The sequence below is a fragment of the Colletes latitarsis genome, chromosome 13 (assembly GCF_051014445.1).
Source record: "Colletes latitarsis isolate SP2378_abdomen chromosome 13, iyColLati1, whole genome shotgun sequence".
In the NCBI taxonomy this organism is placed as follows: domain Eukaryota; kingdom Metazoa; phylum Arthropoda; class Insecta; order Hymenoptera; family Colletidae; genus Colletes; species Colletes latitarsis.
In genome coordinates this window covers 289,883-305,694 of record NC_135146.1, presented here as the reverse complement: position 1 = coordinate 305,694, position 15,812 = coordinate 289,883, and positions in this window count along the sequence as shown.

Sequence of the window (15,812 nt, the reverse complement as noted above, 5' to 3'; positions counted from 1 at the left end):
CCGCATCTGGCTCATGATTTTGCCTTCTTCGCATACATGTTGGCCAGATCCTGGGTTTTTTTCGTGTTTGAATCACGTAGTAATGTGGTAACACACTGAAGCAGTCAATTAAACCTGGTTTCGATCAATATTTTAGAGGATAACACCGGTTAGGTCTGGGATAGGTCCGGGATATGCCCGCCTCTGGCTTATACTTTCGCCTTTTTCGCAAAGTTGTTGGCTAGATCCTGGGTTTTTTTCCGGTTTGAATAACGCAGTAATGTGGTACCACACTGAAGCAGTCAATTAGACCTGGTTTCGATCAATATTTCAGAGGATAACACCGGTTAGGTCTGGGTTAGGTCCGGGATATGCCCGCATCTGGCTCATGATTTTGCCTTCTTCGCATACTTGTTGGCCAGATCCTGGGTTTTTTTCGTGTTTGAATCATGTAGTAATGTGGTAACACACTGAAGCAGTCAATTAAACCTGGTTTCGATCAATATTTTAGAGGATAACACCGGTTAGGTCTGAGTTAGGTCTGGGTTATGCCCGCATCTGGCTCATGATTTTGCCTTCTTCGCATACTTGTTGGCCAGATCCTGGGTTTTTTTCGTGTTTGAATCACGTAGTAATGTGGTAATACACTGAAGCAGTCAATAAAACCTGGTTTCGATCAATATTTTAGAGGATAACACCGGTTAGGTCTGGGTTAGGTCTGGGTTATGCCCGCATCTGCCTCATGATTTTGCCTTCTTCGCATACTTGTTGGCCAGATCCTGGGTATTTTCCGTGTTTGAATCACGTAGTAATGTGGTAACACACTGAAGCAGTCAATTAAACCTGGTTTCGATCAATATTTTAGAGGATAACACCGGTTAGGTCTGGGTTAGGTCTGGGATTTGCGCGCATCAGGCTTATACTTTCGCTTTTTTCGCAAACTTGTTGGCCAGATCCTGGGTATTTTCCGTGTTTGAATCACGTAGTAATGTGGTAACACACTGAAGCAGTCAATTAAACCTGGTTTCGATCAATATTTCAGAGGATAACACCGGTTAGGTCTGGGTTAGGTCTGGGTTATGCCCGCATCTGGCTCATGATTTTGCCTTCTTCGCATACTTGTTGGCCAGACCCTGGGTTTTTTTCGTGTTTGAATCATGTAGAAATGTGGTAACACACTGAAGCAGTCAATTAAACCTGGTTTCGATCAATATTTCAGAGGATAACGCCGGTTAGGTCTGGGTTAGGTCTGGGTTATGCCCGCATCTGGCTCATGATTTTGCCTTCTTCGCATACTTGTTGGCCAGATCCTGGGTTTTTTCCGTGTTTGAATCACGTAGTAATGTGGTAATACACTGAAGCAGTCAATAAAACCTGGTTTCGAGCAATATTTTAGAGGATAACACCGGTTAGGTCTGGGTTAGGTCTGGGTTATGCCCGCATCTAGCTCATGATTTTGCCTTCTTCGCATACTTGTAGGCCAGATCCTGGGGTTTTTTCGTGTTTGAATCACGTAGTAATGTGGTAACACACTGAAGCAGTCAATTAAACCTGGTTTCGATCAATATTTTAGAGGATAACACCGGTTAGGTCTGGGATAGGTCCGGGATATGCCCGCATCTGGCTCATGATTTTGCCTTCTTCGCATACTTGTTGGCCAGATCCTGGGTTTTTTTCGTGTTTGAATCACGTAGTAATGTGGTAATACACTGAAGCAGTCAATAAAACCTGGTTTCGATCAATATTTTAGAGGATAACACCGGTTAGGTCTGGGTTAGGTCTGGGATTTGCGCGCATCTGGCTTATACTTTCGCCTTTTTCGCAAACTTGTTGGCCAGATCCTGGGTATTTTTCGTGTTTGAATCACGTAGTAATGTGGTAACACTCTGAAGCAGTCAATTAAACCTGGTTTCGATCAATATTTCAGAGGATAACACCGGTTAGGTCTGGGTTAGGTCTGGGATATGCGCGCATCTGGCTTATACTTTCGCCTTTTTCGCAAACTTGATGGCTAGATCCTGGGTTTTTTTCGGGTTTGAATAACGCAGTAATGTGGTACCACACTGAAGCAGTCAATTAAACCTGGTTTCGATCAATATTTTAGAGGATAACACCGGTTAGGTCTGTGTTAGGTCTGGGTTATGCCCGCATCTGGCTCATGATTTTGCCTTCTTCGCATACTTGTTGGCCAGATCCTGGGTTTTTTTCGTGTTTGAATCACGTAGTAATGTGGTAACTCACTGAAGCAGTCAATTAAACCTGGTTTCGATCAATATTTCAGAGGATAACACCGGTTAGGTCTGGGTTAGGTCCGGGATATGCCCGCATCTGGCTCATGATTTTGCCTTCTTCGCATACTTGTTGGCCAGATCCTGGGTTTTTTTCGTGTTTGAATCACGTAGTAATGTGGTAACACACTGAAGCAGTCAATTAAACCTGGTTTCGATCAATATTTCAGAGGATAACACCGGTTAGGTCTGGGTTTGGCCTGGGAAATGCGCGCATCTGGCTTATACTTTCGCCTTTTTCGCAAACTTGTTGGCCAGATCCTGGGTTTTTTTCGTGTTTGAATCACGTAGTAATGTGGTAACACACTGAAGCAGTCAATTAAACCTGGTTTCGATCAATATTTTAGAGGATAACACCGGTTAGGTCTGGGATATGTCCGGGATATGACCGCCTCTGGCTTATACTTTCGCCTTTTTCGCAAAGTTGTTGGCTAGATCCTGGGTTTTTTCCGGTTTGAATAACGCAGTAATGTGGTACCACACTGAAGCAGTCAATTAGACCTGGTTTCGATCAATATTTCAGAGGATAACGCCGGTTAGGTCTGGGTTAGGTCTGGGAAATGCGCGCATCTGGCTTATACTTTCGCCTTCTTCGCATACTTGTTGGTCAGATCCTGAGTTTTTTTCGTGTTTGAATCACGTAGGAATGTGGTAACACACTGAAGCAGTCAATCAAACCTGGTTTCGATCAATATTTTAGAGGATAACACCGGTTATGTCTGGGTTAGGTCTGGGTTATGCCCGCATCTGGCTCATGATTTTGCCTTCTTCGCATACTTGTTGGCCAGATCCTGGGTTTTTTTCGTGTTTGAATCATGTAGTAATGTGGTAACACACTGAAGCAGTCAATTAAACCTGGTTTCGATCAATATTTTAGAGGATAACACCGGTTAGGTCTGGGTTAGGTCTGGGTTATGCCCGCATCTGGCTCATGATTTTGTCTTCTTCGCATACTTGTTGGCCAGATCCTGGGTATTTTCCGTGTTTGAATCACGTAGTAATGTGGTAACACACTGAAGCAGTCAATTAAACCTGGTTTCGATCAATATTTTAGAGGATAACACCGGTTAGGTCTGGGGTAGGTCTGGGATTTGCGCGCATCTGGCTTATACTTTCGCCTTCTTCGCATACTTGTTGGTCAGATCCTGGGTTTTTTTCGTGTTTGAATCACGTAGGAATGTGGTAACACACTGAAGCAGTCAATTAAACCTGGTTTCGATCAATATTTTAGAGGATAACACCGGTTAGGTCTGGGTTAGTTCCGGGATATGCCCGCATCTGGCTCATGATTTTGCCTTCTTCGCATACTTGTTGGCCAGATCCTGGGTTTTTTTCGTGTTTAAATAACGTAGTAATGTGGTAACACTCTGAAGCAGTCAATTAAACCTGGTTTCGATGAATATTTCATAGGATAACACCGGTTAGGTCTGGGTTAAGTCTGGGATATGCGCGCATCTGGCATATACTTTCGCCTTTTTCGCAAACTTGATGACTAGATCCTGGGTTATTTTCGGGTTTGAATAACGCAGTAATGTGGTACCACACTGAAGCAGTCAATTAAACCTGGTTTCGATCAATATTTCAGAGGATAACACCGGTTAGGTCTGGGTTAGGTCTGGGATATGCGCGCATCTGGCTTATACTTTCGCCTTTTTCGCAAACTTGATGGCTAGATCCTGGGTTTTTTTCGGGTTTGAATAACGCAGTAATGTGGTACCACACTGAAGCAGTCAATTAAACCTGGTTTCGATCAATATTTTAGAGGATAACACCGGTTAGGTCTGGGTTAGGTCCGGGATATGCCCGCATCTGGCTTATACTTTCGCCTTTTTCGCAAACTTGATGGCTAGATCCTGGGTTCTTTTCGGGTTTGAATAACGAAGTAATGTGGTACCACACTGAAGCAGTCAATTAAACCTGGTCTCGATCAATATTTTAGAGGATAACGCCGGTTAGGTCTGGGTTAGGTCTGGGTTATGCCCGCATCTGGCTCATGATTTTGCCTTCTTCGCATACTTGTTGGCCAGATCCTGGGTTTTTTCCGTGGTTGAATCACGTAGTAATGTGGTAACACACTGAAGCAGTCAATTAAACCTGGTTTCGATCAATATTTTAAAGGATAACACCGGTTAGGTCTGGGTTAGGTCTGGGTTATGCCCGCATCTGGCTCATGATTTTGCCTTCTTCGCATACTTGTTGGCCAGATCCTGGGTTTTTTTCGTGTTTGAATCACGTAGGAATGTGGTAACACACTGAAGCAGTCAATTAAACCTGGTTTCGATCAATATTTTAGAGGATAACACCGGTTAGGTCTGGGTTAGGTCTGGGTTATGCCCGCATCTGGCTCATGATTTTGCCTTCTTCGCATACTTGTTGGCCAGATCCTGGGTTTTCTTCGTGGTTGAATCACGTAGTAATGTGGTAACACACTGAAGCAGTCAATTAAACCTGGTTTCGATCAATATTTTAGACGATAACGCCGGTTAGGTCTGGGTTAGGTCTGGGAAATGCGCGCATCTGGCTTATACTTTCGCCTTCTTCGCATACTTGTTGGCCAGATCCTGGGTTTTTTTCGTGTTTGAATCACGTAGTAATGTGGCAACACACTGAAGCAGTCAATTAAACCTGGTTTCGATCAATATTTTAGAGGATAACACCGGTTAGGTCTGGGTTAGGTCCGGGATATGCCCGCATCTGGCTTATACTTTCGCCTTTTTCGCAAACTTGATGGCTAGATCCTGGGTTCTTTTCGGGTTTGAATAACGAAGTAATGTGGTACCACACTGAAGCAGTCAATTAAACCTGGTTTCGATCAATATTTTAGAGGATAACGCCGGTTAGGTCTGGGTTAGGTCTGGGTTATGCCCGCATCTGGCTCATGATTTTGCCTTCTTCGCATACTTGTTGGCCAGATCCTGGGTTTTTTCCGTGGTTGAATCACGTAGTTATGTGGTAACACACTGAAGCAGTCAATTAAACCTGGTTCCGATCAATATTTTAGAGGATAACACCGGTTAGGTCTGGGTTAGGTCTGGGTTATGCCCGCATCTGGCTCATGATTTTGCCTTCTTCGCATACTTGTTGGCCAGATCCTGGGTTTTTTTCGTGTTTGAATCACGTAGTAATGTGGTAATACACTGAAGCAGTCAATAAAACCTGGTTTCGATCAATATTTTAGAGGATAACACCGGTTAGGTCTGGGTTAGGTCTGGGTTATGCCCGCATCTAGCTCATGATTTTGCCTTCTTCGCATACTTGTTGGCCAGATCCTGGGGTTTTTTCGTGTTTGAATCACGTAGTAATGTGGTAACACACTGAAGCAGTCAATTAAACCTGGTTCGATCAATATTTTAGAGGATAACACCGGTTAGGTCTGGGATAGGTCCGGGATATGCCCGCATCTGGCTTATACTTTCACCTTTTTCGCAAACTTGTTGGCCAGATCCTGGGTTTTTTCCGTGTTTGAATCACGTAGTAATGTGGTAACACACTGAAGCTGTCAATAAAACCTGGTTTCGATGAATATTTTAGAGGATAACACCGGTTAGGTCTGGGTTAGGTCCGGGATATGCCCGCATCTGGCTTATACTTTCGCCTTTTTCGCAAACTTGATGGCTAGATCCTGGGTTCTTCTCGGGTTTGAATAAAGCTGTAATGTGGTACCACACTGAAGCAGTCAATTAAACCTGGTTTCGATCAATATTTTAGAGGATATCACCGGTTAGGTCTGGGTTAGGTCTGGGATATGCGCGCATCTGGCTTATACTTTCACCTTTTTCGCAAACTTGTTGGCCAGATCCTGGGTTTTTTCCGTGTTTGAATCACGTAGTAATGTGGTAACACACTGAAGCTGTCAATAAAACCTGGTTTCGATCAATATTTTAGAGGATAACGCCGGTTAGGTCTGGGTTAGGTCTGGGTTATGCCCGCATCTGGCTCATGATTTTGCCTTCTTCGCATACTTGTTGGCCAGATCCTGGGTTTTTTCCGTGTTTGAATCACGTAGTAATGTGGTAACACACTGAAGCAGTCAATTAAATCTGGTTTCGATCAATATTTTAGAGGATAACACCGGTTAGGTCTGGGTTAGGTCTGGGTTATGCCCGCATCTGGCTCATGATTTTGCCTTCTTCGCATACTTATTGGCCAGATCCTGGGTTTTTTTCGTATTTGAATCACGTAGTAATGTGGTAATACACTGAAGCAGTCAATAAAACCTGGTTTCGATCCATATTTTAGAGGATAACACGGGTTAGGTCTGGGTTAGGTCTGGGTTATGCCCGCATCTAGCTCATGATTTTGCCTTCTTCGCATACTTGTTGGCCAGATCCTGAGGTTTTTTCGTGTTTGAATCACGTAGTAATGTGGTAACACACTGAAGCAGTCAATTAAACCTGGTTTCGATCAATATTTTAGAGGATAACACCGGTTAGGTCTGGGATAGGTCCGGGATATGCCCGCATCTGGCTCATGATTTTGCCTTCTTCGCATACTTGTTGGCCAGATCCTGGGTTTTTTTCGTGGTTGAATCACGTAGTAATGTGGTAACACACTGAAGCAGTCAATTAAACCTGGTTTCGATCAATATTTTAGAGGATAACGCCGGTTAGGTCTGGGTTAGGTCTGGGAAATGCGCGCATCTGGCTTATACTTTCGCCTTCTTCGCATACTTGTTGGTCAGATCCTGGGTTTTTTTCGTGTTTGAATCACGTAGGAATGTGGTAACACACTGAAGCAGTCAATTAAACCTGGTTTCGATCAATATTTTAGAGGATAACACCGGTTAGGTCTGGGTTAGTTCCGGGATATGCCCGCATCTGGCTCATGATTTTGCCTTCTTCGCATACTTGTTGGCCAGATCCTGGGTTTTTTTCGTGTTTAAATAACGTAGTAATGTGGTAACACTCTGAAGCAGTCAATTAAACCTGGTTTCGATGAATATTTCAGAGGATAACACCGGTTAGGTCTGGGTTAAGTCTGGGATATGCGCGCATCTGGCATATACTTTCGCCTTTTTCGCAAACTTGATGGCTAGATCCTGGGTTATTTTCGGGTTTGAATAACGCAGTAATGTGGTACCACACTGAAGCAGTCAATTAAACCTGGTTTCGATCAATATTTTAGAGGATAACGCCGGTTAGGTCTGGGTTAGGTCTGGGTTATGCCCGCATCTGGCTCATGATTTTGCCTTCTTCGCATACTTGTTGGCCAGATCCTGGGTTTTTTCCGTGGTTGAATCACGTAGTAATGTGGTAACACACTGAAGCAGTCAATTAAACCTGGTTTCGATCAATATTTTAAAGGATAACACCGGTTAGGTCTGGGTTAGGTCTGGGTTATGCCCGCATCTGGCTCATGATTTTGCCTTCTTCGCATACTTGTTGGCCAGATCCTGGGTTTTTTTCGTGGTTGAATCACGTAGTAATGTGGTAACACACTGAAGCAGTCAATTAAACCTGGTTTCGATCAATATTTTAGAGGATAACGCCGGTTAGGTCTGGGTTAGGTCTGGGAAATGCGCGCATCTGGCTTATACTTTCGCCTTCTTCGCATACTTGTTGGTCAGATCCTGGGTTTTTTTCGTGTTTGAATCACGTAGGAATGTGGTAACACACTGAAGCAGTCAATTAAACCTGGTTTCGATCAATATTTTAGAGGATAACACCGGTTAGGTCTGGGTTAGTTCCGGGATATGCCCGCATCTGGCTCATGATTTTGCCTTCTTCGCATACTTGTTGGCCAGATCCTGGGTTTTTTTCGTGTTTAAATAACGTAGTAACGTGGTAACACTCTGAAGCAGTCAATTAAACCTGGTTTCGATGAATATTTCAGAGGATAACACCGGTTAGGTCTGGGTTAAGTCTGGGATATGCGCGCATCTGGCATATACTTTCGCCTTTTTCGCAAACTTGATGGCTAGATCCTGGGTTATTTTCGGGTTTGAATAACGCAGTAATGTGGTACCACACTGAAGCAGTCAATTAAACCTGGTTTCGATCAATATTTCAGAGGATAACACCGGTTAGGTCTGGGTTAGGTCTGGGATATGCGCGCATCTGGCTTATACTTTCGCCCTTTTCGCAAACTTGATGGCTAGATCCTGGGTTTTTTTCGGGTTTGAATAACGCAGTAATGTGGTACCACACTGAAGCAGTCAATTAAACCTGGTTTCGATCAATATTTCAGAGGATAACACCGGTTAGGTCTGGGTTAGGTCTGGGTTATGCCCGCATCTGGCTCATGATTTTGCCTTCTTCGCATACTTATTGGCCAGATCCTGGGTTTTTTTCGTATTTGAATCACGTAGGAATGTGGTAACACACTGAAGCAGTCAATTAAACCTGGTTTCGATCAATATTTTAGAGGATAACACCGGTTATGTCTGGGTTAGGTCTGGGTTATGCCCGCATCTGGCTCATGATTTTGCCTTCTTCGCATACTTGTTGGCCAGATCCTGGGTTTTTTTCGTGTTTGAATCATGTAGTAATGTGGTAACACACTGAAGCAGTCAATTAAACCTGGTTTCGATCAATAATTTAGAGGATAACACCGGTTAGGTCTGGGTTAGGTCTGGGTTATGCCCGCATCTGGCTCATGATTTTGTCATCTTCGCATACTTGTTGGCCAGATCCTGGGTATTTTCCGTGTTTGAATCACGTAGTAATGTGGTAACACACTGAAGCAGTCAATTAAACCTGGTTTCGATCAATATTTTAGAGGATAACACCGGTTAGGTCTGGGGTAGGTCTGGGATTTGCGCGCATCTGGCTTATACTTTCGCCTTTTTCGCAAACTTGTTGGCCAGATCCCGGGTATTTTCCGTGTTTGAATCACGTAGTAATGTGGTATCACACTGAAGCAGTCTATTAAACCTGGATTCGGACAATATTTTAGAGGATAACACCGGTTATGTCTGGGTTAGGTCTGGGTTATGCCCGCATCTGGCTCATGATTTTGCCTTCTTCGCATACATGTTGGCCAGATCCTGGGTTTTTTTCGTGTTTGAATCACGTAGTAATGTGGTAACACACTGAAGCAGTCAATTAAACCTGGTTTCGATCAATATTTTAGAGGATAACACCGGTTAGGTCTGGGATAGGTCCGGGATATGCCCGCCTCTGGCTTATACTTTCGCCTTTTTCGCAAAGTTGTTGGCTAGATCCTGGGTTTTTTTCCGGTTTGAATAACGCAGTAATGTGGTACCACACTGAAGCAGTCAATTAGACCTGGTTTCGATCAATATTTCAGAGGATAACACCGGTTAGGTCTGGGTTAGGTCTGGGTTATGCCCGCATCTGGCTCATGATTTTGCCTTCTTCGCATACTTGTTGGCCAGATCCTGGGTTTTTTTCGTGTTTGAATCACGTAGTAATGTGGTAATACACTGAAGCAGTCAATAAAACCTGGTTTCGATCAATATTTTAGAGGATAACACCGGTTAGGTCTGGGTTAGGTCTGGGTTATGCCCGCATCTAGCTCATGATTTTGCCTTCTTCGCATACTTGTTGGCCAGATCCTGGGGTTTTTTCGTGTTTGAATCACGTAGTAATGTGGTAACACACTGAAGCAGTCAATTAAACCTGGTTCGATCAATATTTTAGAGGATAACACCGGTTAGGTCTGGGATAGGTCCGGGATATGCCCGCATCTGGCTTATACTTTCACCTTTTTCGCAAACTTGTTGGCCAGATCCTGGGTTTTTTCCGTGTTTGAATCACGTAGTAATGTGGTAACACACTGAAGCTGTCAATAAAACCTGGTTTCGATGAATATTTTAGAGGATAACACCGGTTAGGTCTGGGTTAGGTCCGGGATATGCCCGCATCTGGCTTATACTTTCGCCTTTTTCGCAAACTTGATGGCTAGATCCTGGGTTCTTCTCGGGTTTGAATAAAGCTGTAATGTGGTACCACACTGAAGCAGTCAATTAAACCTGGTTTCGATCAATATTTTAGAGGATATCACCGGTTAGGTCTGGGTTAGGTCTGGGATATGCGCGCATCTGGCTTATACTTTCACCTTTTTCGCAAACTTGTTGGCCAGATCCTGGGTTTTTTCCGTGTTTGAATCACGTAGTAATGTGGTAACACACTGAAGCTGTCAATAAAACCTGGTTTCGATCAATATTTTAGAGGATAACGCCGGTTAGGTCTGGGTTAGGTCTGGGTTATGCCCGCATCTGGCTCATGATTTTGCCTTCTTCGCATACTTGTTGGCCAGATCCTGGGTTTTTTCCGTGTTTGAATCACGTAGTAATGTGGTAACACACTGAAGCAGTCAATTAAATCTGGTTTCGATCAATATTTTAGAGGATAACACCGGTTAGGTCTGGGTTAGGTCTGGGTTATGCCCGCATCTGGCTCATGATTTTGCCTTCTTCGCATACTTATTGGCCAGATCCTGGGTTTTTTTCGTATTTGAATCACGTAGTAATGTGGTAATACACTGAAGCAGTCAATAAAACCTGGTTTCGATCCATATTTTAGAGGATAACACGGGTTAGGTCTGGGTTAGGTCTGGGTTATGCCCGCATCTAGCTCATGATTTTGCCTTCTTCGCATACTTGTTGGCCAGATCCTGAGGTTTTTTCGTGTTTGAATCACGTAGTAATGTGGTAACACACTGAAGCAGTCAATTAAACCTGGTTTCGATCAATATTTTAGAGGATAACACCGGTTAGGTCTGGGATAGGTCCGGGATATGCCCGCATCTGGCTCATGATTTTGCCTTCTTCGCATACTTGTTGGCCAGATCCTGGGTTTTTTTCGTGGTTGAATCACGTAGTAATGTGGTAACACACTGAAGCAGTCAATTAAACCTGGTTTCGATCAATATTTTAGAGGATAACGCCGGTTAGGTCTGGGTTAGGTCTGGGAAATGCGCGCATCTGGCTTATACTTTCGCCTTCTTCGCATACTTGTTGGTCAGATCCTGGGTTTTTTTCGTGTTTGAATCACGTAGGAATGTGGTAACACACTGAAGCAGTCAATTAAACCTGGTTTCGATCAATATTTTAGAGGATAACACCGGTTAGGTCTGGGTTAGTTCCGGGATATGCCCGCATCTGGCTCATGATTTTGCCTTCTTCGCATACTTGTTGGCCAGATCCTGGGTTTTTTTCGTGTTTAAATAACGTAGTAATGTGGTAACACTCTGAAGCAGTCAATTAAACCTGGTTTCGATGAATATTTCAGAGGATAACACCGGTTAGGTCTGGGTTAAGTCTGGGATATGCGCGCATCTGGCATATACTTTCGCCTTTTTCGCAAACTTGATGGCTAGATCCTGGGTTATTTTCGGGTTTGAATAACGCAGTAATGTGGTACCACACTGAAGCAGTCAATTAAACCTGGTTTCGATCAATATTTTAGAGGATAACGCCGGTTAGGTCTGGGTTAGGTCTGGGTTATGCCCGCATCTGGCTCATGATTTTGCCTTCTTCGCATACTTGTTGGCCAGATCCTGGGTTTTTTCCGTGGTTGAATCACGTAGTAATGTGGTAACACACTGAAGCAGTCAATTAAACCTGGTTTCGATCAATATTTTAAAGGATAACACCGGTTAGGTCTGGGTTAGGTCTGGGTTATGCCCGCATCTGGCTCATGACTTTGCCTTCTTCGCATACTTGTTGGCCAGATCCTGGGTTTTTTCCGTGTTTGAATAACGCAGTAATGTGGTACCACACTGAAGCAGTCAATTAAACCTGGTTTCGACGAATATTTTAGAGGATAACACCGGTTAGGTCTGGGTAAGGTCTGGGTTATGCCCGCATCTGGCTCATGATTTTGCCTTCATCGCATACTTGTTGGCCAGATCCTGGGTTTTTTCCGTGTTTGAATCACGTAGTAATGTGGTAACACACTGAAGCAGTCAATTAAACCTGGTTTCGATCAATATTTTAGAGGATAACACCGGTTAGGTCTGGGTTAGGTCTGGGATATGCCCGCATCTGGCTTATACTTTCGCCTTTTTCGCAAACTTGTTGGCTAGATCCTGGGTTTTTTTCCGGTTTGAATAACGCAGTAATGTGATACCACACTGAAGCAGTCAATTAAACCTGGTTTCGATCAATATTTCAGAGGATAACACCGGTTAGGTCTAGGTTAGGTCCGGGATATGCTCGCATCTGGCTCATGACTTTGCCTTCTTCGCATACTTGTTGGGCAGATCCTGGGTTTTTTTCGTGTTTCAATCACGTAGTAATGTGGTAACACACTGAGGCAGTCTATTAAACCTGGATTCGGACTGTATTTTAGAGGATAACACCGGTTAGATCTGGGTTAGGTCTGGGTTATGCCCGCATCTGGCTCATGATTTTGCCTTCTTCGCATACTTGTTGGCCAGATCCTGGGTTTTTTCCGTGTTTGAATCACGTAGTAATGTGGTAACACACTGAAGCAGTCAATTAAACCTGGTTTCGATCAATATTTTAGAGGATAACACCGGTTAGGTCTGGGTTAGGTCTGGGATATGCGCGCATCTGGCTCATGATTTTGCCTTCTTCGCATACTTGTTTGCCAGATCCTGGGTTTTTTTCGTGTTTGAATAACGTAGTAATGTGGTAACACACTGAAGCTGTCAATTAAACCTGGTTTCGATCAATATTTTAGAGGATAACACCGGTTAGGTCTGGGTAAGGTCTGGGTTATGCCCGCATCTGGCTCATGATTTTGCCTTCATCGCATACTTGTTGGCCAGATCCTGGGTTTTTTCCGTGTTTGAATAACGCAGTAATGTGGTACCACACTGAAGCAGTCAATTAAACCTGGTTTCGACGAATATTTTAGAGGATAACACCGGTTAGGTGTGGGTTAGGTCCGGGATATGCCCGCAACTGGCTCATGACTTTGCCTTCTTCGCATACTTGTTGGCCAGATCCTGGGTTTTTTTCGTGTTTGAATCACGTAGTAATGTGGTAACACACTGAAGCTGTCAATTAAACCTGGTTTCGATCAATATTTTAGAGGATAACACCGGTTAGGTCTGGGTTAGGTCTGGGATATGCGCGCATCTGGCTTATACTTTCACCTTTATCGCAAACTTGTTGGCCAGATCCTGGGTTTTTTCCGTGCTTGATCACGTAGTAATGTGGTAACACACTGAAGCAGTCAATAAAACCTAGTTTCGATCAATATTTTAGAGGATAACACCGGTTAGGTCTGGGTTAGGTCTGGGAAATGCGCGCATCTGGCTTATACTTTCGCCTTCTTCGCATACTTGTTGGTCAGATCCTGGGTTTTTTCCGTGTTTGATCACGTAGTAATGTGGTAACACACTGAAGCAGTCAATAAAACCTGGTTTCGATCAATATTTTAGAGGATAACACCGGTTAGGTCTGGGTTAGGTCTGGGATTTGCGCGCATTGGCTTATACTTTCGCATTTTTCGCAAACTTGTTGGCCAGATCCTGGGTATTTTCCGTGTTTGAATCACGTAGTAATGTGGTAACACACTGAAGCAGTCAACTAAACCTGGTTTCGATCAATATTTCAGAGGATAACACCGGTTAGGTCTGGGATAGGTCCGGGATATGCCCGCATTTGGCTTATACTTTCGCCTTCTTCGCATACTTGTTGGCCAGATCCTGGGTTTTTTCGTGTTTGAATCACGTAGTAATGTGGTAACACACTGAAGCTGTCAATTAAACCTGGTTTCGATCAATATTTTAGAGGATAACACCGGTTAGGTCTGGGTAAGGTCTGGGTTATGCCCGCATCTGGCTCATGATTTTGCCTTCATCGCATACTTGTTTGCCAGATCCTGGGTTTTTTTCGTGTTTGAATCACGTAGTAATGTGGTAATACACTGAAGCAGTCAATAAAACCTGGTTTCGATCAATATTTTAGAGGATAACACCGGTTAGGTCTGGGTTAGGACCGGGATATGCCCGCATTTGGCTTATACTTTCGCCTTTTTCGCAAACTTGTTGGCCAGATCCTGGGTTTTTTTCGTGTTTGAATCACGTAGTAATGTGGTAACACACTGAAGCAGTCAATTAAACCTGGTTTCGATCAATATTTTAGAGGATAACACCGGTTAGGTCTGGGTTAGGTCTGGGTTATGCCCGCATCTAGCTCATGATTTTGCCTTCTTCGCATACTTGTTGGCCAGATCCTGGGGTTTTTTCGTGTTTGAATCACGTAGTAATGTGGTAACACACTGAAGGAGTCAATTAAACCTGGTTTCGATCAATATTTTAGAGGATAACACCGGTTAGGTCTGGGTTAGGTCTGGGTTATGCCCGCATCTGGCTCATGATTTTGCCTTCTTCGCATACTTGTTGGCCAGATCCTGGGGTTTTTTCGTGTTTGATTCACGTAGTAATGTGGTAACACACTGAAGCAGTAAATTAAACCTGGTTTCGATCAATATTTTAGAGGACAACACCGGTTAGGTATGGGATAGGTCCGGGATATGCCCGCATCTGGCTTATACTTTCGCCTTTTTCGCAAACTTGTTGGCTAGATCCTGGGTTTTTTTCCGGTTTGAATAACGCAGTAATGTGATACCACACTGAAGCAGTCAATTAAACCTGGTTTCGATCAATATTTCAGAGGATAACACCGGTTAGGTCTAGGTTAGGTCCGGGATATGCCCGCATCTGGCTCATGATTTTGCCTTCTTCGCATACTTGTTGGCAAGATCCTGGGTTTTTTTCGTGTTTGAATCGCGTAGTAATGTGGTACCACACTGAAGCAGTCAATTAGACCTGGTTTCGATCAATATTTTAGAGGATAACACCGGTTAGGTCTGGGTTAGGACTGGGTTATGCCCGCATCTGGCTCATGATTTTGCCTTCTTCGCATACTTGTTGGCTAGATCTTGGGTTTTTTTCGTGTTTGAATCACGTAGGAATGTGGTAACACACTGAAGCAGTCAATTAAACCTGGTTTCGATAAATATTTTAGAGCATAACACCGGTTAGGTCTGGGTTAGGTCCGGGATATGCGCGCATCTGGCTTATACTTTCGCATTTTTCGCAAACTTGTTGGCCAGATCCTGGGTTTTTTCCGTGTTTGAATCACGTAGTAATGTGGTAACACACTGAAGCAGTCAATTAAACCTGGTTTCTATCAATATTTTAGAGGATAACACCGGTTAGGTCTGGGTTAGGTCCGGGATATGCCCGCATCTGGCTCATGATTTTGCCTTCTTCGCATACTTGTTGGCCAGATCCTGGGTTTTTTCCGTGTTTGAATCACGTAGTAATGTGGTAACACACTGAAGCAGTCAATTAAACCTGGTTTCGATCAATATTTCAGAGGATAACACCGGTTAGGTCTGGGTTAGGTCTGGGTTATGCCCGCATCTGGCTCATGATTTTGCCTTCTTCGCATACTTGTTGGCCAGATCCTTGGTTTTTTTCGCGTTTGAATCACGTAGTAATGTGGTAACACACTGAAGCAGTCAATTAAATCTGGTTTCGATCAATATTTTAGAGGATAACACCGGTTAGGTCTGGGTTAGGTCTGGGTTATGCCCGCATCTGGCTCATGATTTTGCCTTCTTCGCATACTTGTTGGCCAGATCCTGGGTTTTTTTCGCG